This window comes from Hypomesus transpacificus, chromosome 19 (assembly GCF_021917145.1).
Source record: "Hypomesus transpacificus isolate Combined female chromosome 19, fHypTra1, whole genome shotgun sequence".
In the NCBI taxonomy this organism is placed as follows: Eukaryota; Metazoa; Chordata; class Actinopteri; order Osmeriformes; family Osmeridae; genus Hypomesus; species Hypomesus transpacificus.
This window is the reverse complement of record NC_061078.1, coordinates 14,011,999-14,038,570: the sequence shown is the minus strand read 5'-3', so window position 1 is coordinate 14,038,570 and position 26,572 is coordinate 14,011,999.

Genomic DNA, 26,572 nt, shown 5'->3' with positions numbered 1-26,572 from the left:
GGAGAGCGCTCTCATGTTTGTTGCCTTTTGTTCCAACAAAACTAATTGGCTGATTAGCCAGGGCTGACTGACCTGTTAATTGAATACTAATTCCGATTTGATGTCTTTAATGAAGACCACGGTGCGATGTTATCTCTCAGAGGAGGGCCCTGTGTGTGTGGGTGGGAGTCAACCATGGAACCCAGCCAGGGGTTTAGGATGAAGCAACCTTGAACATTAGAGATTTAGGGAAAGCACTCACCAGAAACACACAAAAGCCTTTGTCATCAGGCCACTTGAGACAGACATAATGAACATGGATAGCTCTGTAGCTCTTTTGAAAAGAGGATTCTCGTCGTAGAGCCTGTTTAGTCGCTGTGATTATTTCCATTAGATCATACAGACATACATACATCTCCAGTGATATTCCTACTCCCTAAGCCAAACTAAAACATTGTTTTCAAAAGTAGGAACCGTCTCTCACGTCTTCATGTCTTGTGTTTTCTCTCCACTCAACCACCTCGGCCGTTTTTCTCATGGCCACTCGGAGAATGCAAAGGACTAAACACTTTTGTACCCACAGATCCTTGGCACTGCATTGTACCCCCCGCATTTCTACGAGATAAAGGAAGGAGAGCAGTATAGCAAGCTCTTATGGGTGGTTTCTAGATACATTTTATTCCGGGGCTAAAGGTTGTTTGACTATTTAAAGGCTGTTTTACAACAAGCAATTGTCGTGCCAAAGCAAACACTTGTCAGTTGTGAAGGCTAGTCCTTGAGTTGTTCTAACCTTGGACCAAGTGATTTTCCTATGTTGTTTTACCTTTAGGTATTTTCTTTTTTCAGTCGATAGTATGTGGCACTGTTCAACTTTAGTTACTGTTTGAGTCATTGTGGACTTGGATCACGTGTGTCAGGTTCCAGGTACTGGTTGTTACAGTCTTGTATGGGTCCCTGTTTATCATGTAGTCCAAGACCAGTGGCCAAGTGAGTATATTCTGCATCCTTAACAGGCTGGAGCAGACATCAGTACAACACCATTGGTTTCTACCCATGCATCCATAGTATGGAGAATAGGCTGCCTTGAATCCACTCCTATTCATGAGAAGAAGAAAAAACAATTTAAAAACAATCAATAAAAACTCAATTTCCCTTGAGCTCCAGGACAGATTTTCCAGTGTCATGTGGTTCTCCAGCTTGGTTCACCTGGTAGTATTGCATTGCACATCCATTGTTGTTGCCAGTAAAACCAGCAAACTACGGGTGGAAAAAACAGCTTTTCATCCTTGGGTTCAAATCCACAATTGGCAATTTAGACTACATCCAGCACAAAAAAAAGAGAAAAAAAATATATATATGAATCCAAGCCAAACAACCTTCTCTCCACAACAAAGGTGAGAAGGTTTAGTATTCCACAGCTTGCTGTATCCAGCACAATGACACCTGCCCACTCCAACACCAGAGCTCCAAAAGGCCTGCAGCTCGTACCCACTGACATCCGTTGAGCAGCCATTTTGTCTCTTAGTGTCTGTCAGAGTGTCAGTTGACCGTAGTTCTCCATATCAAGCATATCCAGTAACCAACCTTCCACTTCCTCCATATGGACACCTCCTTATGTGTAGGCCTTGGGTTCGCTTAGGTGTCGTCTATGTACTCTCCTTGGTGGAGTTCAGCGGATGACAGGAGTAAATCCTGGGCCTTCTCTATCCCAAATGGTTGCCGGGGATACAAAGCATATATTTGAAACTCCTGCGCCTCAGTTAGTATTTTGTTTCCTGGGTGGACAAAAAAATTGTCAATTAAAATGAAAAAGCAATCAGCGATAAATAAAGCTGCATAATTGGTTTCTGCATGCATGCCCAACATCACTTACCTGCCACCCACCTACCCCCCTGCACATATCCCTTTGCAACCTCTCACAATCACATACACAAGCGCATGCAAACTCACACACACACACGTACACACAAAAGTCCATTCACACACAAGGCCGGACTAGCATCAGTTCCCTGATGTGTAGGAATCTCTTTCTTACCCACACGCAGACACTCCCAGCCTCACACTGTCTATCTCTCTATCAGTCACTTACCCTGCATACTTAGAACAGGACTCGTTAGTCGCCCCTGACTCCCCTTAACGAGAAAGTAATTACACCGCATTCCTCCCCGATCCCAACGGCCCCTCTTGCTCGCTCCGTCCAAAATGTGCCTCCCTTACCTCCAGCTCTCCGTCTGCCTCCTTCTCTGAGATCCCCCTTCTCTCTACCTCTTCTCCTCTCTCCGTGGCTGCAGACTCTCTCTCCCTCTCTCTTTCTCTCCCTCCTTCTCTTTCTTCATCCTCTCCGTAGCCCCTCTCTCTCTCTCTCTCTCTCTCTCTCTCTCTCTCTCTCTCTCTCTCTCTCTCTCTCTCTCTCGCTCCTCCCATCTCTGAGCTCTAGGCTGCTCTGGGTTTTAGACGGATCACTCTCACAATGGTTGATCAATACGGGTATTGATCCGCTGGCAAAATGTTTATAAAATCATCCTGGATAGCAGCAGAGCGCCGGGGAGGGGAGGGGGGTGGTGGCCAGGGGGCTCTGGGGGTCCCTGCCATTTGGGCAGGGGGGAACCATCCTGCCCCTGATTGGAGGGATGTGTTTGCCAGTCGTACCGGGCAGGAGATCGGTGCAGACAAGGCTCCGTCTCGTTTCCCCGTGTCATTGTTTCCACCGCGTCACGGCGCTCCCCGGCTCACGCAGCGCAACGTTCCGCGTTCGGCAAAGGTGGAGCGCCGCCGGTTTAACCTTTTCGTGGCTCGATGCTGGCGGCCAGCCAAACTCCCCTCCCTGCCCCCCTTCCTTCCCACGAGCTGACACCTTAATTTGCATAAATTAGCAAGCCGCAGGCAGTGCCACTCTCTTAACGATCCACTGTCGTATCGTTCCCGCCCCTCCCCCCACTCTTTCGGCGGGGGGGAGGCTCTCCCACCGTTATGCCCGCCTCCGTACCCGCCTCTCCGGCCACGTGGCCCGGCGCCGCCTCCAGACTGGCACCATCCTCCTCGCCCGGACCGATGACACACACACACACACACTCTCACACACAGCTCAGAGTCTCCTCTCTATCCCCTCGTCGATTTCCCCCTCTCTCTCTCTCTCTCTCTCTCTCTCTCTCTCTCTCTTTCTCTACCATCTCTCTCTCTCTCTCTCTGTCTTCGCTCCGCTCTCCTCCACCTCGCCAGCATGAGCAAACAGGAGGGGAGCCCCACAGGCAGCAGAGCAGCCGTCTACAGAGGGTCGTGTCCCGCTGGTGCAGTCATCAGGGAGTCTGGAACAGGGCTTCCCCCTGCCTTGCCTCTCTCCCTCTGGTGGCTCCTGTGGTTCCCCTTGCCTGTCTACCTCTCCAGCCCCTGGCTCCCCTCCTGCCCTCCCCCTCCTGGCTCCCTGTCGGGGGGAGCCGGGCTCCTGCTGCTGTGCTGCTGTGTGGAGATCACAGGGGACCAGCGAGCTGCTCTCCTGCTCCAGTGGGCTGCTGCCTCTACAGCCCTGCGCAGGGGGCTGGGGGGTCTCCCTGAGGGACTGGCTCACTCAAACAGACCCACAGCTGTATCTATGTATCTGGGCTGAGGCAAACTGCAATGTGTTTCATGCTAGTTTGTCCATGAAGGAATTAATCCACAGTGACTCCAGGTGGCTGGATGGGTCTCCATGCCTGTGAGATGAGTCCACATGGACAGGATCACTGGAGCAGAGTGCAGAGGAATGTTCTCCAGAGCACAGAACCGCACGCCCAGACTACATCTGTCAGCCATAAGGCCAGCCAGCTCAGCCTCGGTGACCCAGGGCCGACCCCTCTCCTCTGGGGTGTGTGGTGCAGGATGTCCCTCTCTCTGCCTGGCTCCAGACCCAGAGACCCAGAGACCCAGACACTGGCCCAAACCACACTGTCAGAGGCTGTTCCAGCTGGGCTTGTAGTGGAGGACAGGGTGGGGTGTGTGAACTGTAAGGGGGGCTGGTGGTGGCAGATGCCTAATTAGTCCTGTGTTTTTAATGAACTGTGGCAGTTTGCAGTCCCTGGCTGATTGGTGGGATGGGAGGGAACTCAGAGGTTTCTTTCAGCCTGAGGCCTCCTCCGCAAGGAACACACACTCACACACATGCACCCAGGTACAATCACACACACACACGCAGACAGACATACATATGTCCGGGTGCACACAGACAGCTTGGGTTCCTCCATCATATTCACTTGCACGGCAGAGGAGAAGCGGGGGATTATTTCAAACACATACAACGCTGACCACATTCCAGTCATTAGCATAGCATGTCTCCCGCTGTAATGAAGTCGAATCTCTGGTCGTGTTCTCTGTGGTGAGAGAGTGAGGGCTGCTGTGACTCAGCTGCTCGCTCGCTCCAAATGGCTTCCAGCTTGTTACTGTTCTGTAGACTAGAGCATGCTGGCTAGGATAAAGACACGCCGCACCATTGTACAGCCCCTTCGTGTATCTACTGCCAGCACCCCATCTCTCCTCGCCTGTTATCCTCCTGTTTCTGTCTTTTATTTTGACCTTCTCCTTTGTTTATGCCTTCCCTTTTCCCGGGTTCTTGTTGTTTGTTCTCTCCCTCCCTCCCTCCCTCTCTTCCCTCCCTCTCTCATGCGTTCCCTCTCTCTATCTCTCTCTGTCTTTTTATTTTCCGACGGTGTAAGAGAGTGCGTTATTTATTTCATCAGAATGCAGGAGCTCTGGGTGCACGCTTCGCACAGAAATCAATTTCAGCTCATGCAGCATAACCAAACAAAGCACTGCGCTCATTTCGGCAGGAGCGTCGGCGCAACCTATCTTGCTCATCTCCTCTCCTCTCCCCCCCCCCCCCCACCCACCCCCACCTCCCCCCGCCCCCACCCCCACCTTATTGGGAGACATTTTGTTCTCACTCTGCCGCCATTATGCCAATCACTGCCGACGTGTGCTGATGTGTGGATGCAGCTGCTAAATGACTCATGGCAGGCAATGATCATTAGAGAGAAAGCTGTGTGTAATGTATGTCTCTGTCTGTGTGCATTCAGAGGGCCTGGTCTTGCTCTGCTCTCTGGGAGCATAATAGCATTGTTGTTGTTTCTTTGCCTTATGTTTTATGGATTTTGGGATATGTATGTGGCTGCGCGGGCGACTTTGGTGTGATGTGTGTGTTTATTTCCTTGAAGGATGCTTTATGGCCTTTTGTGGTGTCTGCTTTCTGATTGTGAACCAGGGAGATGGCTGCTACTATACAGCTCGATCTCTGCTCAGGGTGAATGACTTGGCCAGATGAGGCACGCGGGGAATTTCAAAGTATTTTCCCTGCCTGCCTGTATGTCTGTCTGTCTGTCTGTCTGTCTGTCTGTCTGTCTGTCTGTCTGTCTGTCTGTCTGTCTGTCCTCCAGCTACCCACCCACCCAGTCAGCCAGCCAGCCAGCCTTTTTGTGAGGAAGGAGAGAGAGTAGTAGTTAATGCAGCCTCTGGATCGGCCTCATTCCTCGCTCCACTTTTATTGATTTCAGACAGACACCGAGGCAGGCAGAAAGAAAGGGCCTTTTCAGGAAGAAGTTAAACGGTCAAGTAGCGGGTGGAGTGTGGCTTTCACCACTTTATTGACGAGGTGGAAAAATGTCACTATTATGGAGGCCCTTTCAGGAGACATCGAGCTGATTGGAGGAGTGACCCAGGGTCAGCGTTGAACGCGTTACCTCCACAGCCCTACAGAGCCATAGAAAAGGCCAGAGGCAGCCGGGGCTGAACTTGCCGAGGTTCCTCTGCGTGGATCTTCTTTCTTCTACCTGCTCGTGGCCGTCTGGGGCTGGGACCGTGGGCTCGGGGCTGGAGGAGGGGCAGGAGAGCGGTCCCTGGCGCTCGCAGCTGCTGCCTTCCTCTCAGCGCAACTGGGGCGGAGCTTCATCAAAGGGGAGGAGGAGATAACCAGACTAGCGCGGTGTACATCCCTCTTCAAACTGAATAGTAGATTACAGGATGAAGGGAGGAAAGGAACGAGCAAACAAAGGGGAGGGAGGGAGGGAGGGAGGGAGGGAGGGAGGGAGGGAGGGAGGGAGGGAGGGAGGGAGGGAGGGAGGGAGGGAGGGAGGGAGGGAGGGAGGGAGGGAGGGAGGGTGAAGGAAGTAAGGAAGGAAGGAAGGAAGGAACAAGCGAACAAAGGGAGCATAAATAAAGGAACAAATAAACAAACCCATAACTGTAGACTCTGAGACAGGGAACTGAATCATGAGTGACTTCAGTAAAAGGAGTCACCGACAGGAAATCTAACAAGGATACTACGTAACTGTGAGAGGAGCTTACGTGGCGAGGCCTGCCTCGACACAGAGCGGCTTGTGAGTCCTGACCATCAGCCGGGAGTTCAACCAGAAGTCACTCATGCTGGAAGCTTCTGACGTCAAGCACACTAATTAGCCCAGCGCATCATCTGGCTGGCTCCTCCCAGCAGCACAAGACAGACCTCAGCAAAGGTCAGCATACCAGAGCACAGACAGAGGAAAGCTTAATCTGAGGTGAAATGGTTTCTTTTCCAAATTGATTCCCGTTTGGATCAGACAAAAGCCGTCTTGTGTTCTAATTAATCCACTTAGGGACTTAGGGGGAGGTGGAAGAGGGAGAGCGAATGAACAAACAATAACTGTTCTGACATCTGGACTGATGCCGGCCTTCCTAGCACAGGCCTTGATGACTCTTACATGCTCATCAAGTGCCAGAGATGTCCCCCAAACCCACACACATCATTTACCCAGACACACACTCCTCCAGGGCCAAGCACCCCTCCAATCCTGGGGGGGGAGAACTCTGTTGTGTAGCAACACCACCACAAAGTTTACACGCATGCTAATGTGTGTATCACACCAAAGTTTTGTCGCTCCGCTTGCAAAAGATCACTCTCCAAAATCGGGATGCAAACAGAGCGAAATAAATATTTTCTCTTCTCCCCGCGCTCACAAAGTCAACTCAGTCCCACTAAGATAACCCCCTGAGGCTATCTCTTTTACACCCCCTTAAAATACTCGCTTCACCACATGCTTGTCATAGCCATGTATACATAGCAGCCCGTCTGTACTCTCCCACACCCACACGCGCACTCACACACTGCTCGCTCACCCACTCCCTTACGCTGAATGCATAATATATGTAATGAAATAATGTTTCCAGTGGGGATGCTTGATGGCTGGAGGATGGAGATGCGTCGTGAATCTCAATGTGGCTCCCCCCGGACCCCCTGCCTCAATTGGTGCGGTGACGGGGGGGGGGGGTAAATGAGGATGAGGGAGAGAGAGAGGCTCGCTCCGTGGCCCAGGGCCAACACGAGGAGTCCACCAAGCTGCCTGGAAGCCCTTTAGGGGGCCCCTCAGTCGCTCTGATGCTAAGGATTCACATACGCTAATTTGAGGCTTTACCCCCCACACACACCCCCCACCTCACCCCTGCATTTCTCCACATCCTGTGTCCAGGCCAGGCTCGGACGCCAAGTTTCCACCCTCTGGTCTTCCCAGCGCTAGGCTGCCTGCTCTTTAATTGGCCCGCGCTGACCTGCTTTCATTAAAAATTGAAAGCGAGCAGGCCTTGTAAAACGCTGAATTTGTGGCACTTAGCTATGGAGATGTGTTTTTACTGGCTTGTAATGATGGGGACACGTGCCCCGCCCCTTCTTTCCAGGTTCAACCGAGGTCAGGGATGGAGCTGCTAAATGCTAATGGTCCTAGCTCTCTCTCTCCGCAGCTTTCTCTTTCTCTTTTTTTTTTTTCTTGCTCTCTTTTTGTCTCGGTCCTTGTTGAGCGTGAGGGGAGAACTTCACCAACCGGCCAATCCCCTCTCAACGCACACAGGCACAGAGTTGAATCTGTTGTGACCCAGAGTTTCTCCAGTGTTTCACAAATCAAAATCTAAAAGAGAGACAAATATTTTCCGCAATCAAAATCAGAAAGAGAGACAAAGGTTTTCTTGGGTCAGTCTGGGATGTTGTTGAAGATCGTATGGCAGGTTTTAAATATCCTCATAAGCAATATGTGTAAATGTTGATGAATTCCTTTTCTACATATTACACTGCCGGCATTATCCTGATCTCAAATGTTTTGAGATTCTGTTTGGCTTCATGGATGGATGAGAGTTAGAATGGTAGGTGTGGCATTCAGCATGAAACAGTCAAACAAGGGATTCTTCCTGGGTGCCAAAATATGTTGGTTCCTGGCCAATGTCTTTCACCTCTTTACTTCTCACAACACTAATCACTAGAGCTTATTCACATTACTTCAAACTGCTACACTCCATCTAATTATGCATTTCACGCACAAGCGAGAAATGTCATGGTATAGAATGTTTCAAACGTAGACCCAGAGGACCAGAATCCCACCAGAAATCAACTACATTTCAAACGTATGAAAACATTCAATATTTCAGCTGTCACAAGTTAGCTTTGCAGTGCAGTTTATTGCAGGATGTGGGAATACTAAAAAGTCACTTTGGATCCGATACTGGAGAAGTATTTTTGTGACTGCCAGATGTTCTGTTATCTCTAATTCCCATTTGGATTGGGAGAAGGTGAAATGAGTTGGAAAGTAGCTCTACCGTCTGTTTTATACATCAAACTCAGGGAAATGTAATTAGGGCCTTTCAAAGTTTCACATTGCTTAGCAACCCTCTTCTAAATAAACAGCAGGAAATCTCTATGGCCTTCTCCTCCATCTGGCCACTCCCCCTCCCCTAGCCAGGCCACACCCCTGGTGGTCCCTGGCCCAGCCCAGTTTTGGGGGCCAGGCTGCGATGTGAAGACAGGGTGAGGAATGTGTGAAGCATCCTAGGAAACATGAGCCGCTATTTTCCCACAAGCATGAAAAAACAGAGGCCATGGCTGTGGAATCCTTGTGACGCAACCGGGCCGTGGGCCCGGCGCTGGGTGGGGGGGGGTGTGGGGGGGGGGGGGGGCGGGAGAGAGGGGCAAGGTTTGGACAGGAGCTGGGCCCTGGGTTAGGGTGTTAAAGTTGTGGTCTTAAGGCTTTGGAAGCTAAGCTCAGGCTGGATGGGAGAGAGAGAGGGAGAGGGAGAGAGAGAGTTCAGTGGGGCTGGGGTGACGTGTGTGCATGGCTGGGGAGAAGGGAGGGATGTGGGGAGGGGAGTGGAGTGGAGAGGGGGGGGAGAAGGAGGGCAGCGGTGGGTGGAGAGCCAGGGGAGTTGCTGAAAGTTCACTAGGCCCCTACTGGGAGAACGCCATGGTTCCTGTTCTTTCATTTTTGAGCAGGCATCTGTGGGGGCAGACTGCTAATTGTTTGTTGGCCAAGTCGTCATTAAAGAAGCAGTTGGAACGGGGTCTCTTACAGAGATGTGAGAGAGAGCGGCAGAGAGCTGAGACAGGAGAGAGCATCGCCGTAGAGGCCCCCAGAGGCCCTGCCAAAGACCCAAATGATTACCACGCTTCTGTTGCCTCTATAATTCCTCATACATTAAGACACAAGCTTGAAAGGAATTCCCAAACACAAAAACAGAGCAAACTTCAATGCGCCTTTCTCTCTCTTTTTTTTCTCCTGATCTAATTATCTCTGCCTCCGTAATCGCTGTTATATTCATCACAGTGTTCAGTATTTATAGGGTCTGTTTTCATCATAGTAATAATGTCACTCTGGAATTCCTATGCTTAGGAAGAGAAGGAAAGAGAGAGAGAGAGAGAGAGAGAGAGAGAGAGAGAGAGAGAGAGAGAGAGAGAGAGGTGGGGAGAAACAGTGGGAAGGGGGGAGAAGAGCAGGGTGAGAGAGATTGCTTTGGCTGGGTCTTGGATCCAGCCTCAGTCTCTTAGACATCATATGATGGGGGGGGGCAGAGGCCACACCAACGGGGGTGTGTTGGTGAAGCTTCACTTCAGGCCTCTGAGAGTCCCAGTTTGCCAGAAGTCAACTTTTGCTCTTCCTGCTTGTGGTCTCAGACTGGACTAGGTTACCAAGCCAGGGTCAGGGTCAGGGTTAGGGTCAGCACACAACCCCGTTCCCTGTATGTCATTGTCTGTCTCCATTCATCTCTCTTTCCGTCTTGAGTCGCTTTATCTCTCACAGTTTGTCTTTCTTTCTCCCTCTGTCTGTCTCGGGGCAGCAGAGGTGCTCCCTTCTGGGTCCCCTCTCCTCCCATCTCTCCCCCCAAGGCTGAGCTCCCAGTATTGGGTATATATTCCACACTCCCGTGTGAGGCCTGGCGAGAGTGCCTGGGGGAATGGAAAGGAAAACAAGCGTGCCCTCTCTCCCGGCCCTTTGGATCTGGCCTGCTATAAATACCTCCGGGTGGCGCGCCAGTCCCAGCACCAGTGGCATGGGAACCTCTCTCCTCCCTGCGGCCCAGCTCTGGGCCTCCGGGGGTCCAGTCTGGGAAGGCTGTGGCCAGCGGGGCAGGCTTGGTACGGGGGGCCAGGCTAGGGCAGGGCTTGGAAATGGACTCGGAGGTCTTCCTCCTGTTAATTGGGTGTGTCTGCTGTAACTCTCTGAGGAGAGGTTTCATCCCCGTGTTTCATCGTTGCCCGGTTCAGCTCCATGGCTCGTCTCCCCCTTCCAAAAGACTTCATGTATACTGCATTTAAGCTGTTTTGCCTTATGAAGATTGTATGACTGTGTGCATTTCAAAGTGTACCGGAGAAAAAAACGAAATCCCCTTTTCTTCACTCCGGTGAAGCGTTTGTTTTGTAGACTCCCCCAAAAATTGATTTAGACTTTTCAAAGGTTTGTTCTTCATAGTGCTGTCTCCCTGTGTCGGAGCTCGACAGGCCCAGCTCATATTTTCAGAGTTTGAGGTAATAGTTTTAAACTGACAGACTAAACATCTCTCTCCTTGGCTGTTCCACTTCTACAGAGTAAATAGTTTTACTTTCACACAGAGGCATACACACGCGCACCAACACACCCGCTCACAAACGCACACGGGCACACACTGTGGGTGACTGGCTTAGTCTAATGATTCTTTCTTCACGGTTTGTAGGGGGTAAGGAACGCTTGTGGTGTTGTCAGTTTTCAAATGTGGTAGAGAGGACCTTTTAGGATGTTTGTGTATGTTTCTCTCTCTCTCTCACTCTCTCACTCTCTCTGACATTTGAGTTTACCCGTTATACACTACCCTCACTCATGGCGAAACATTTTCACGTCATCTACATCCATATTGACATTGCTCATGATCTGCCAGAGCACATGTGGCTTCCCAGACGCCCGGTTTGCAATTCTCTCACTTTTCAAATGTTGTATCTCTGAAGGACTTAAGATTGCATGTTATTTCCATCAACTCTTAGCACCACCTTCCCAAATACAGTCCCCTAGATGTATAGATGAAATGTCATTCTACACCTCTCCGTTTCAACTCGCACCTCTGTACATTTTCTTTGCCTCCTTCTCCCTCTCTCTCTCTTCCTCTGTTCCTTCCCTACAAGGCACACTTGTTATTTCTTCCTACAAGGTCCCGTAATTAAGTTTGACATAAGCGCAGGGATTAAATATGCGGTTTGGGAGGGGGAGAAAGGAGCTCTGTTACAATCTCAAGGCCAGCTGCAAAATGGAACCAGATTGCGACACTCGGAGCTGGAAAGTTTGGGAAAGGTGCCTAGACTGGAGCTGTGTATTCAAGCAACAAGGGGATGTGAGCCCCACTGCAGTCTGGGAGCAGCCAAAAGACTACTGCCTCCCCAGCCAAAGGACTACCATTAACTCATGTGCCAAGAACTAAGTATACGCCTTGCCAAAAGACTCAAACTAACCCAGCCAAATGATAACTCACTCTCTATACAAAATACTACTAACTCCTCAAAACATTTGCTTATGCCTCAGCCAAAATACCATTCCTAACTCTAACCAAAAGCACTAAATCCCCATAGGGGAAATAACAACAGTGAGCTGCAAGACTACCACCATAAGATAGATCCAGTAACTCTCCAGTCCATAGCTGTGCACACACATCCCCAAGCAATAGGGTTGTCTTTTTTCAAATTAGCCCTCCCCCCTTTCCCATATGCTGACAGTAAGGATACAATTTTGTGTCTCTGGCATGAAGTAGGGAAAGCCATTTCACATGCTATCATTCAATCACCGACACCAAATATAGCAATATGGGTTAAGATCCCAGTTCACAGAGCGTGTCTGTGGGATTTTACTCTGTTGTGAACTCTGAGAGGACTCACATGGAACTTTGCATTCTTAAATAACTCTGGAGAAACGCTCTAATCTTAATGAGTCTGAACAGCAAATCTCTCATCTGCAGCACAAAGGATTAGGAATGCGGAAAAAAAGACTGCCGTTCCACTTTGATGAATTGTGTTTAGAGAAATCCCTGGGCATGAAGTTCTCCCGATGAACAAAGCGTCAGAGGAGCACGGATGCTTTTAAACAACACAACTTATCGGGGAAAAACAGAACATGCATTTAAGTGAAAATACAAAAGCAAAGCTGATTCGTCTCCTCTGCAAATGATAAAAGTGGCTAACTCTTTTCACAATCCACTTAGCTAGTTTGGGAAAAATCAAGCCCCAAAGTAGCTTTGCACAAATTACAGGCATTGTGTTCCCTGTGCTTCATCATCGCCATGTTTATTTATTTATCCAATGATTCACAGTTCTATTGTTAAATGTAAATACATGAATTGATAGTGTTCTGCTACTTGGTTGGGGCCTTTAAATAGTTGTCATGGTGATGAAGCGCAGCGTTAATGAACATGAATAGATAAGAGAGCACAAATGTTGTTTCAAAACTCAGAGCCAAACTGTACTGCTTTCACTGCAAATCTGCCCACATTAAAATACAACAACACAAACTTCAACCAGTCAGGACTGAAATTGAGTTAAGTAAGCCAATATGAAGCAGTGTTCATTTCTATTTGAATCATGCATCATTGATGATATGCTAATGCAATCCAAATCAAGGCAGTTGTGCTTTTACCTTATTAATTACACCTCAGTATGTTTTCCCTGGGCAGCCTCTGTTGAGTGGTAGAGGTTACTGCAGACTGCCCCCGGCTAGTTCACACAGACACAACTACAAAACACATGCTGCTGTGGGACCTGATCTTGGGCACCCCCCCTCCCCGCAACCACCTCCATCCCTCCCAACCTTCCCTCCCCCAACCCCCTCTGTCCCTCCTTTCTACCTCCATCCCTCCCTCAAACCTCCTCCTACCTCCTCCCTCCCTCCTTCCTCCCTCCCCCCTACCTCCTCCAAGGCCTTTGGAGAGCTACTCAGGCAGATATTCCACGTATATACCTTTCCCTCCAGATCAGCTCCCCTCTTTGTTTTCCCCTAATGGAGGTCGGGAGCAGAGTCGTGCCATACCCAGGCCCGAGAAATACACTCCATGTTAATGAGAATGCACCATCGTGCCAGATATGTGCTCCTGGAATAGACGAGGACATCACCGAGGTGTGAGTCCTTGGGGTCCCGGCGGATAAGGCTGCATGCATGGCACGGAGGCCAGGGTGTCAGTGTGCGCTGCATGGTGATAAATATTTCCATGCACTTGACCTCTATTGATTCCCCAGTAGGATGTATACCCACCCGGGCTCTGAGAGCCTAAACATCTGGCCACCGGAGCCCTCTTCTGAATGACAGATAACATCTGGGAAGTCTGTTGCTATCACAGGAAACAAGGTCCCTATCTACCCCTCTCCCCCCACCCCCCCGACACTCTCTCTCTCCCCTGTCCTGCTCGCGAGCACATCCCTCTCCTATTGATTTCCCATTAACCCCTTCCCGACCGGGAGTGTCCGCCCACCCAGCCATACGGACACCCACGGATTGATTAACAGAGTAATGGTCACCGTGGCTGCCTGTTCTCATCAGCTGAAGCGGGGTTAGAGGACCCAGACCTGGCCCTCGACCCGGCCATCCCCTCTGCCCTTCCTCCCGTCTGTCTCTCTCTCCTCTTCATCCTCCTCCCGCCCGTCGTCCTCCTCCTGCCCCAGAGTACCTACTTGTCTTGCCGTCCCTCTCTTTATCACCCCTGTCCTCCTCTCTCCCCCCTCATCTTTTTCTCCTCTTCTCTCCCTGGGCTCACTGGACGCATGGTCCCAACGGGTCATTCATGGGGATCACATCACATTCAGTAGCCGTTTTTTGCTGATGTTTTCGCTATACCATGACAAAACTACAGTGTGTATGTGTGTGTGTGTGTGTGTGCTGTCAGTGCAGAGAGCAGCTTGCAGTTCATCATAAGTAGAGGTCAAAATGTAAATTGTGACATCAATTGTGTTCTTTACATAAGTGTTTATCAAAATAGCCTCATAATGTACAGGTTCCAGGACATGAGTAAATAGATTCACTTGACTACTTGAGTACTTTCCCATGCTATCAGAGATGATGAGGAAATGAACGATATGTGTACATTCCATATGTGGGTGGTAATGCATGAGTCCTTTTTCTTTTTCTTTTGCTGAATAGTGTGTGTCAAAGTACTGTAGCATAAATGTTTCCGTGACTGAGGATGCAAGCTTATCTGTTGTTGTGTGGATTTTTTCACTCAGTTTACACTTTTGCATGAGAGACAGAATATGTGTTTGCGAGGATGTGTTAGTGAGCTGCGAGGGAGAGAAAGCCCTTCATTTAAGCATGGCATGCCTCCATCACTCTCCGTCTCTCATGTACAAAGAGCCCAGAGGAAGGAGCTTCACAGCTGTTTGTAAACTATGGGAACAGGAAAGGTCAACACAGTAATGCAGTACGTTTTTGTAACGCATTTTCATCTCGCTCTCTGTTCCGTCTGCGAGACGGCAAGGCAGCTTGGTTCTTCACTGGTGCTGGCGCATTTAAATGACTGATCTTGCCTGGAGAAGAATGGTTAAAGCATAACCCCATTGTATTCTTTGATAAACTCTGGAAAACGCATGGTATAAGCTGGGAAAGAGGCACGCTTTAAGGGCACAATTGCCGTGCAAATCTACCATGGAAAAAGTTTTTTTTGAAAGAGACGGAGAGACGGGAAGGAAGAGAGCGGAGTGCGGGAGGGGGGGGGGGAGAAGGGGGAAAGAGAGATGGAGCAGCCAGGGAGTGGATGGAGTAGGGGGTCTGTGTTGGGGGGCCGTGTCGTGTCTTATCTCTGGGTGCAGGGGGCTTTGTTTGTAGGGCAGAGAAGTATAGATTTCCTCTTGGTGTCAGCGCCTTTCTTTAGGGCTCAGCGCAGAGGGGACAATGGCAAACTAATCCAGCCCCGATTCTGGATTAATATTCAAGCCTCCCAATATTAATTCCAGCCAAAAGGAAAAAATGCAAAATGTGTCAAAACACTCAAACAAATAACGAAAACAAAACAAGAAAAAAGCAACAGAGCCCTGACCAAAATTTCCATTCCAGGGTTCTGTTATATGAGCACAGTATTTTCACCAGGGTTCTACAGATGAGTCAAGTCGTTCTGTATGATTCTGGCATTAATCTTCATAATGATTTCTTTATAAAAGGGTGAGGGTAGGGGGTAGCTGAAGAGCTGGATGTTGTTTTTGGCTATTCTCCTCACTAAGCCCAGGATTTCAGATCTGGATTTGAATATTTACAATAGAAAATGATGGAGGTTATGAAAATAAGTCCTTAGAGAGTCGGGCTGTAAGTTATAGGTTTATACACTGCCTCCCCTGCTTCAAAGAGTCCTGGAGATGTTGGCTGCTAATCTGAGGGATGGATGGCCAGTCACAGGACAGGACTGGGATGGACGGCCAATCACAGGACGGGACTGGGATGGACGGGGAGGGCGATGGAATCTCGACAGAGAGTGAACCGAGGAGCGGCTCTCGTCTGCCCTATCCTTCCCTCTGCAGGGATCAGCTCCAGCCTCGCCTACTGGCCACTGGCCACTGGCCACCAGCCCTGGAGGTGACCTCTCCCAGGCCTGTGTGGAGCTGCCTGGGCCCCTGGCTTACTGTCGCACACACACCCTGGCACCGGCACACTTTACTGGACACTGTGATGTGTCGCGTTTGACAGAGACAGTTTGATAGAGAGGGAGTTTAGTGGTTGTGACCACTGCAGTCGCACTGTACTAAGAGATGAACTGAGCTCCCACATATTCACTGCAACCTGTTTCAGACCATCGTGGCCTCTCCTTTCTATTTATATCCTTCCTGCACATGCCATCTCTCTCTCTCTTTCTCTCTCTCTCTTTCCTCTCTCTCTCTCTCTCTGTCTTTCTCTCTGTCTCTCGCACACACACACACACATACACACGCCCCCAAACGCACACATACCCTAATCCTACAGTAGGGGGTCGGAGCCCCTTGTGTGTTGGCCTGAAAGGCCATTGTGGTCTTCAAAGCAGCCTCACAGACTCTCTGTCCATTGATAAGGTCTAATGTGATGAGGGCCAGCAAACTTCATCTTTTATACATGGCAGCAGAATATGAAAGGTCAGCTTATCTTAATCCTCCAATCTACTGCACGCAGGCCCGTGCCCCCTGTTTTATGAACTTCAAGAAGTAATCTAGCAGTTCATTCTGAAGAAGACGGTGATTATCTTCTCCAGGAGGTCCAATCAGCAGATATTAGGAGAGTGTGTTGTGAATGGACTGTAAGGGATGATTTGTCCGTCCTAATCGTCTCTGATCATATCATGGTATCAGCTTGACTATATGCCCGTGGTGAGCAGCTTTAATATGACCAGTGATTCATCATCCAGAACAGTCGGCCTTATCCTTCTGATGCACACCACGTACCTCTAGCCTGCTCTGTTCACACCCGGTGGAGGAACAGCGTGATGTTATTATGTCATTATTGCAGGATCACCCCCCCCCGTCCCTTTCCGTTGAACTCCTCATCAGCGGTGGCAGCATCATCACCGCAGTCATCATCTTCGTCATGATCATCATCATGCGGTGGCAGCGTCTGCCAGATGTCCACGTCAAGCTCGGTTAGATGCACAGTCGATGTTTCTACTGATGGACGCCATTCCTGCCTGTAAGGTTTCGAAATGAGACGTTCTGCCGCGCCACGCTCGCCTGGTTTAGATGTAACACAGAGAGCTTTGTCAGTTACTGACTCTATAATTGTGTCATCCTGTCCTCATTTGGCTTACTTTGGGCTTTTGTTTGTTCACTTCTTGTGATTTGTTCCATAACTGGCAACTACAAAAGTTCTCCTTGGCATCGGAGAGAGTGTTGACATTTATGGAAGAAGTATAATAAACAAACTGAACACACAATACGTGCTTAAACCTACAGTGAAAAACCCAAATCAACCGCCATGAATTAATGTAGGTCATTAAGGTTAAAGTCTTAAAACTACGATTGGAAAAATTCAATGTTTAGCAATCCTTTGTTCCTCCTGGAAGTGTGTCAAAAACAGACAGATTTTAAAATATTTATTCCTCGACTGCCGATTGTATTAGATTGTTATTGTTTGTTTCGTTTTGTATCCATCCCTCTAATTTGCCAGTGGTACAGTTTTCCTGGGAGTCTAACAAACGCGCATCAACTTTAACAAAGGTAGACCCCGTCGTATCCCCTTAATTAGAGGGAAATTGTAAACAGACGCATGCCTTTCTTTTAGGGATTATCTATACTTTATGACTGAACGTTTGAAGTTGGGAGGGGTTCTGAATCAGCACTGCTACACTGCAGTTCTTACAGGACATTGTTGTCTTCAATTATTTTCTGTTATACTCTCGTCTGTATGAAGCTGGGGATCATATATTATTTAAACATGCAATCGTCGCTGTTTATCTGGGATTTTTTAAACCGGGTTATCTTTTTTCACATCGTTTTTTGATTAAAAGGAACAAAGCGTAATAACGCACGCTTTCAAATGGCTGCTCGTCTCCCCGCCACTGCTGCTCAGCTGCCTTTATTGTCATTGAATGCGAACGGTGCCAAGCACCAGCCCTGAGCCCAGATCTGACGAATGCCAAGGATGCTTTAGTATGTACATACACTGAAGCGCACAAACACACACTTCTACACACACACACACACACTCATACTCTCGTACACTCAAACACTCGCAATCACGTTTCCAACCATATGTCATGGGGTGTCGGCAGCCGCCACGGAGAATGACAGCTTCTGGATTTGGCAAATGGATTAACCCTATGGGATCGAGGGAGAAACAAATACTGATTTGTTCAAATATTGATCAGGGCCTTGTCCTGTTAGCGTGACTAGCAGGGGAGTGTGGGGCAGACAGATGGGATAGGGTAACATGAACATGGAACCCAGTGGGGTCTGTGTCAGTCTAGCTCTGTTAAACTAGCTGGGGTGGACTATCAGACTGAAGATATCGAGTCGCTTCCAGTCCATCGAAATGTTACCCATTTCAGTTGCAATGAGTGCAGGTATCACTGACCAGTGTCTCGAACCCGACTAATTTAGATTGGGATCATTGGTTCAAATGCACCTGCTGTAAAAAGTATTTACCAAAGTTCTCGAATTTCTTTAAGATCCTGCTCATATTTCTATAAAAAATCCCTTGTGCTGCCTTCCTGTGTTGTCCAGCAGTCCAGCCAGTCCTGCCCCCCCTGCCCTCTGCTCCCAGCCAGGGGAGCCCATAGCCACTCTCAGGGTCTCTAGTGTCCACACTCACACCATTACTCCCTTACCTCCAATACTTAACTTTCCTCTGAAGGCTTTACCCCTGAGACCCCAGTATTGGGAGATTAGTCCAGCCTTAACTGAAGTAGACGAACGGCAATCAATACCTGATGTAATCAGTCTGCCCGGGTCGCTGACCTGGCCCAGCCACGGTCACGGCTCCAGACTACTGCTGGCTGATAGATTCCGCTTGATTGACCCCTGGCGACCCTGGCCAGATAAGGTCAGACTGGCCAGATTGGCCTAGGAGCTGGGGGCCTGTGTCCGGTCAGAGGGACTGTCCGATAATGAAGTGGTCAGTATTGCCTTTCAGTCACTCAGCAGTTAGGGAGAGAGATATGGAGGCATAGATGGTGCTGAATGGACAAGGAGGCGACAGTGGCCACAGGATTACATTGAACAGGCAAGGGACCAGTAAAGTGACATGTAAACTACTCTAATATGGACTTGTAATGACTGGGAGCAAGATGGATCGAGAGAGAGCGGCCAAGTTGGCGAGGACTCCACACACACTCTCACACACACGTCCGCACCCGTCAAGGCAGAGCAGCCACGGTGCTCTGCCAGCTGCACTCTGCGGCACGGCTCACAGAACGCCTCTTTGACTTCACAACACAGTCACATCTGCTAACGAACGATTCCTAGTGGCAGAATTGTAATGATCTTTACAAGTAAATAACAAGGACTGTTCAAATACCTGGACACATATGTTGTTTGTAAGTGTAATACTGAAAAATCGGCCGTACCTCTTAGTTATGAGCAACTCACTTATGTGTTATGGCTTACATAATGCATACCACCATGTTCCTTGTCAGGCCAGACCATTTGATTGACACTTCTCTTTTACACACATTGTTTGTAATGATGTTTGTTTCAGTATTTATCGACTACTGAAATACACAGCTACAATCCCTCCAATGCTTACAATCTTCACATGCTGGCAGGCAGGCAGTCAAGCGGGTTGGCAGGTAGGAAACCAGCCAGCCAGGCAGGCAGGCAGGCCAGCCTGGGTCCTCTCCTGTGGTCGGGTCAGGGGCTGGGGAATCCCCTCAGTCAGCCAGCTGCTGCCATCTGAAACCTACATTCCTCCGTCCGCTAACTATTTAGTTGTCAGTGATTTGGTTAAGTGGAATTGACTTTTATCTGCAGTGTGCTGTGGGGCTGCCACCGGCGATACACATTCTCCATCCTGGACTCCTTTCTGCTCTTAGCCTGGTGTCACATCCAGCACATTGCTATTGGCAGATGAGCCTGTTCTGATCAATATCGCAGGTCAGGGATGGCCCGCGGCCCTGCTGGGCTCCAGGGTGGAGTATTGATCCAACACACACTCCCACAAGTCACGCAGACACGCCGGGAAGTCGTGGCTGAAAGACAGAGAGAGAAAATGAGGGAGAGAGAGAGAACCTGTGGGTCCGGGGCACAGTGTTGAACTGAATGATCCTTACAAAGCCATTCAGTCATTGTGTCAATCAGTATGTTTTGAGAATCATCCAACCCTAAAAATCAATAAAAGATGTATACATAAATAAAATGTCCAATACATTGTTCTGGTCCAAATCTAGTGAACTGATACTACGCCATTCACGGTAACGCTGGCCTCATTTCATTTATTCACTATTACCAGATATGAAAGTACCAGAACAAGCAGATGTTAGATTATCCTTGTGCCCCCAGCACCTCCCCTCTCTCTCTCTCTCTCTCTCTCTCTCTCTCTCTCTCTCTCTCTCTCTCTCTCTCTCTCTCTCTCTCTCTCTCTCTCTCTCTCTCTCTCTCTCTCTCTCTCTCTCTCCCTCTCTCTCCCTCTCTCTGTCTCTCTCTCTCATGGGCGGAGCCTCTCAGGAGTTCTCTCAGCTGTGGCCAATCAGCTGAGGGCTGCTTGTTTATGTTACAGTTTAACAATTGTCCCTGGAGCTCCTCATCAGCTACATCATTTGCGCTCATGGGAACAATTAAACATGAGCTTTAACTCAGGTCTAACCACAGAGGTAAAGATACTGGTAAAATGTTGCCAAACAGAGGGGTTCCAAAGGGACCATTCAGCTATCACAGACTGTCTGCCTAGCTGTCCTTTCTTCCTTAACTAAAGCTGTGTCGCTCTCAAGCTGTCAGAAACCTAGCCTCTGACAAGCACATTTACTCCGCTGCATACACCAGGCCCATGTGGAATTCAAATGTCTCTTGTACATTCAGTTTTTTTCAGCGCCGGAATTGACAGTTGAATAAATATGTATTGTCTAAGTGACTTTGTTGTTGTGTATGAGAGATCTTCTGCAGAACATGCAATTATGTGGGTTATTACAGGAATATGTCTTGCTCTGGTTACTAGGAAATTAAGTTTCTCCGGAAATCTTTTTATTTTCTTATTTTAAAAAGCCCACAGTGGTACGAGATGAAAAATTACTGAGAGCTATATGTTTATTACTTAATGTAATCTTGAAATCATAAGATGTCTGTCCTGCTGTAATATAAATAATTTGATAATAATTTTGTTTGTAAAAAAAACAGCTTATTGAAGATTTCAAAAGCCTTGATAGAAGCCATATTGTATTGTTGTGCTCCTTCTGAAAAACTGGTTTGGTGGGAGAGACTGTTTACTTAGCTTTGGCCCTCATTGGTGTCTAAACAGGATTTCTAACAGGCTTTCTTCTTCTGTCTTTTACAGCTGGCACTGTCATCCAGAAAGACATTCCGTGTCTCCTGTGACCAGGATGTCCCTAAATCCCAAACCATAGCTTCGAAAAATCCTGGAAATACCTGGAATTCTAGGAGTACATCACCAAACTTCTCATAGTGTCCAGGCACCAGATTCTATAGCTTTACATTGATCTTTATTTATTTTGGACGACACAAAGAAAGAGACTAACGTCTGAACGCTAGCAATAGCCTCCAGCCGTTCGCCGAAGCGCCACCCAACCTGCTGCGGCCGAGAGGGCGTGACCTTTCTGCCTGCCGGCTTCAAACGGACACTTGAAAAGAGGACTCGGTCAGAGAGGCTTCCGTGCGGCGGCGACTCAAACCAAAAACCCCATCAGGTAAGGCTGTGAAGTCGGCCCATGCTCCCGCTGGCCAGACCCTAAGCCCTTTAACTCCTTCACCGCTTTGAAGCTGGCCAGCCCCCAGCCCGTGTCCCCTCACAGGCAGCTCCCCCTTGGAGGCGGTGTGTAAGGAAAGGCTGGCTGATAAACGGCCTGCTTTCATGCTCTGCTCCCCTGTTTGTTCAAGTCGGATTAGAGGCTCTGAATATGTGGTGGCTGTTTGGTTGATAGATGCTCACCCTGGGCTTCTTACTGACCTCCCGCAGGGGCCTGGGCCAGCGTGGACCAGGCTGAGCTGGAGCACATGTGACCTGGCCCAGCCTGGCCCAGGCTGAGCTGGAGCACACGTGCAGGAGAAACGTGTGGCGGCTGCGAATGGTTCACCTGGGGTGACGGGGTGGGGGCAGAGGTGGAGGGTGTAGGAGCTTCCCCATTCATACGAGCAAACACACACATGCACATAACATCACATTATATTTGCGATTGCTACTGTGACAGGCTAACCAATGCCATTTCATTACTGTACATTCGGTACTTTTCCGTGCCAACGCTAGCCAAACAAATACAGGAATCCACTGCAAATGTGAATTTACGTTCACATTCATGTTCTTTTGAGAGGGAAGCCTCTGTGCTTTTACATAGTGGGAGGGGAAGTGTGGCGAGAAGTGGCTGTTTTTTAGTTCATTAAAAGGAAGAAAGAAGTTTTCCCGCAGACGAAATGTCACATTTGGTCATTAGCACAGCCAAGTGCATGTGAGTGTGTCTGCTCATGCATGTGTGCCACACATACTGTTCATTATGTGTGTGTGTGTGCACGTGTCCACATGCACGCCTTTACCATGTACTTTTCAGTTTGAGAGTGTTTATCTGCGGTTACGTATCTGTGTGTGTATTTTTGTTTCTATATGTGTGTGTGTGTGTGTGATGTGTGTGTGTGCATGTCTACATGTGTGTGAGTGTGGACATGCCGGTTTGTGCTTGTGAGGAGCACAGGTCCAGGGTCAGTATTTCCATACAGAGTGACTCTGAGATAGGTCTGGACTGTGCTTCAATCTGCCCATGGCACAGCCAGCAGAGCAGATGATGACGAGCTGTAGATATACTGATGCTTTATTAAGATTCGCTTTCACAATGATATTATATGACTGATGGAGGTGTCCAGAAAACTTGCTTCTTGATTCATAATCTAATTATCACTTTACATGCCCAAATAAAATTTGAAACCTATATTTCACAGGGCCATTTTGAGAGATGCAACACATCTGGGAAGTATCCCACAGCACACGGAACAACAATTTTCAGTCTCATAAATACTAAATCCCATATTACCTGGATTATGTTAAATCACTCCATGTGATTAGAAAATCGGCATGATGATTTTATAGAGCATTCATTAATCTTGCATGTATTGACTCTCTTTGTTACTTCATGGAATCAGAGAGCTCCTTGTGCAAGCCAATGGCATGGGCACAGTAGAGAGGGGTTTTATTTTATTTTTTTCCTCCGCGAAAGATAAAGCAGCAAACATAGTCGCTCTTTAGCTACTGGGAATTAGGTTATTTTGTGCTCGGTAAATAATCCTGATTGAAAGTAAATGGTGTTTATAGAATTAAGCAAATAAAAAGGGAATGTGGCAAATAAAGCAGCAGGATGCAGGAGAGGACCACTATCAGGCAGACTCCGAAGAGCTAAGGGCCTTTGTTTGAAAAGTTCAAAGTCATTTTGCTAAATTTAGGTCACTGCAAATTATAAGTGCACTGCAGAGAGTCATCATTTATTTCTTAAGAAAGACAGGAAGAAAGAGCGGAAGAAAAATAAATAAATAAATCACCCAACAGACTTCATTTTAAGCTTTCTGATGCATATTTAAGAACTACCTGTTTCTTTTTTTTTGCGTGTGTGTGTGTGTGTGTCTGTGCGTGTGCGTGTGTGTGTGTGGGGGGGGGGGCTGAGAGTACACAGGAAAATAAAGCACTTTAAAGCATTACGAGAGACAATATCCATGTGCGCGGAGCTAATTAAGGACGTGATCTGAAACATGTTTTCAGAGCAGCCATGTTGCGAGGCCTGAAGAGTCAGCTGGCTTACAATAGGACAAAAATAATGCAAGAGGAGAGAGGGGCAAGGAGGCGAAGAGCGAGGCGCAGGCCCCCCCCTCCCCTCCCCACACAAACACACACACACACACACCTCCCTGGCCTGTGTGCTGCTGTAGCCAAGCTCCTAGCCCAGGGCTCTCACACCAGGCCCAGTTCTGCATGTGGGCTGCACTGAGATGCAGCCTGGGTTGCTCCCTTTGTGCCGGCCCTCTTTGGCCTCCCGGTAAAAAAAGACATGCATGATTTCATACATGAAAGATATATGTAATTGGACAGCAGGGCCCCATACAACGCATTTACAATTCTAAACAGAATATGTTAAAAGCAATTCCCTCTATCTCACTATCTCACCCTCTCTCTCTCTCTCGTTCTCTTTTGAGGAATTGTATTTGCACATATCATAAAACACATGAGATACAAAAAATATATTGGAAACACATGATCACGCTGTTTATTTGCATGCATTATATTACATTATAACCTGAGACTGTTCAAAGAGCTCTGATAGCGCCAGCACATCTTACTGTTCCACTTTATCACAGTCTTGCTCGTGTAGACAGCAGGAGAAATGAGATGAAGGAGAAACAAACAAACAGTGGACCGTCCCCAATCGGACGTGTACAGACTTTGTCACAATGGATTTTTTTTTTTTTCATGGCAGAAACCACCAGAATTTCCTTTAACACAGACATTTAATAATCAGAAGTTCAAGTTTATTTCAAGTTCAAGACAATCAAGTAGACAATCATTTAAGTTCAAGTTAAACAAGTTATCATGCTGTGAATTAATGTGCTAGGCTAATCAAATGCACATGTTCCTGTGCTTTGAGCTATGGGGGGAATGTCACCAAACTGCCTGTCAGTTGACCACAGGGAAGAGATGACCTTTTGCTGTGAGTCATTTCTCTTGCCTGCTTAATGTATCTATTTTTGCTGTATATGCAGCAAAACAAGCTGTTTAACTGCATTAGATTAAATTGATAAATCAAAGAGGTCACAGACAGACTCAGACTTCCGGCTGATGTCATTAGTAACCTCCATGAACCTGTCAGAATCGGAATCACTCTATTAATTTATTATAGTTTGTATTTAGTCAAACGTGGTGTATATGAATAGCTCTTGTTAGGCGGGCTTGTTCAGTGCCCCAGCCAGTGGCTGAGCACACCCCCTCCCATAGTGTTAATGTTGTGCTAAGGTAAACACCTTGGCTGTTAATTGCCTTAACAAGCTCACACCTAGCCAGCAAATGGTCCCACTAATCACCTTTTTTATTGTCCCCGGGACCCCAAAGGCCGCCAGAGGCCCCACCTCTTCCTGCCTCTATCAGGGCACAGGCTGCTCTCTGACAGGGGCTCTGATCACTCGCTACCTCCTCCCTCCGTCCAAATATGGGTGGAATCACCTGCTCTGGAGGGGGGGTCAGCGGGTGGGGTGCTGGCGGAGGTTAAGCGTTCCATAATTCAGGCCCAGTTGCTGTGGTCACCTGCAATTACTCCCAGTCCACATCACCACACTGCATGCCCCCACGCGTATAGGGCCGGGGTGATGGGCCACTCTTCAGGAAGCTAGAATGCAAGAGACACACACGATAGAAACAAGAGAAAAGTCAGGTGAAAGACTAGCCTTCAACTGTGACCGTGTGGAGGACATTGTGACAAGTGTCAAACATTCAAAAGATTTATTCAGTTAGTTGCGTTTGTATTCTTGGTCTTAATTATGTAATTTGACATGAAGGTGAAATCACTGAATCCAGGAGCAGTATAGATGTCTTTTCTAACTAGTGGCCAAAAACAAACCAAATTAATATTTGTGTGGACTTTCCAAGTCTTACGTTTTCATATAAACCACTTGAATGTTATGATATTGATCTGTAGATTAGGACATGTACCTTACAACTAAATTGATACACAAATGAGTCTTTATATTAGAAAATGTTCTGTCATCATCATGTTTTTTGATTATGTTATATTTGTATATTACATATATAATTTCCCTACCCATGATTAGGCTATAGTAATTAAGTTACAGGTTTGCGTTTCAAATTACGTTGTTAATGTTTGGGTATATTAAATGTGGAACTACTGACATCAGTACAGTAAAATAACAGTAACCTCGACGGTCAAAACGTTTATGTTGGAGCTATTTCGTGAGCAGGCTTGGCATAAAAGTCTGCATATATGGCAGAGAAACACACAAGGGCGGTTTCGCAAGATTTGTATGGTGACCCTTGGCGATGGTAGCTAGGGGAGACCGGGGTTGGTTGGCTACAGGGGTTGGTTGGCACACAGCATTTTTGGGTCGTTTTGAAGGTCACAGAAACAAAATTGTAACATCAAAATGTTTGTTTTCTCGACCTGCACTCATCTACTATGTTAAAACATCTGAAAATCACAAACTGTTTTGGTGAGGGTAACATTTCACTTTTATAGTATCAAAAGTAAAAAAGTGGTCTGTGGACTGAATTTATTATAAAACTGTGTCAGCTAAAGATATTTAAAACATGTTACATGTAGTTAATAGACATAGGAATCAGCTACATTTTCATTTAAAATTTGAAAGTTTGTGATGAGTGATGGTAGATAGCCAACATAATTTAATCACAAAATTGGGTTAAATTTGAGCGGGGTTGGTTGGCACAGTGATTTTGAAGATATAGGAATTTAATCAAAAAGTGCTAAAACATGTATTATAAGTTTGATGGGGGAGAGGGGCTACTAAGAGGGCTACTGTTAGGCTACTGTTGGGGTTATTATCCCTTTTAAATGTTGTCTAATAAGAATGTTGTTGTCAACATTCCGTTCTTCAGTCTTTTTGCCTGATTCTGAGGATTAGGCATAGGTTTAGGTTTAATACATACATTCCTTCTAATAAATTGCATAAAACATGTTATAGAATGATTAATTGGTTACACTCTTTTATTAAATGTTCAAA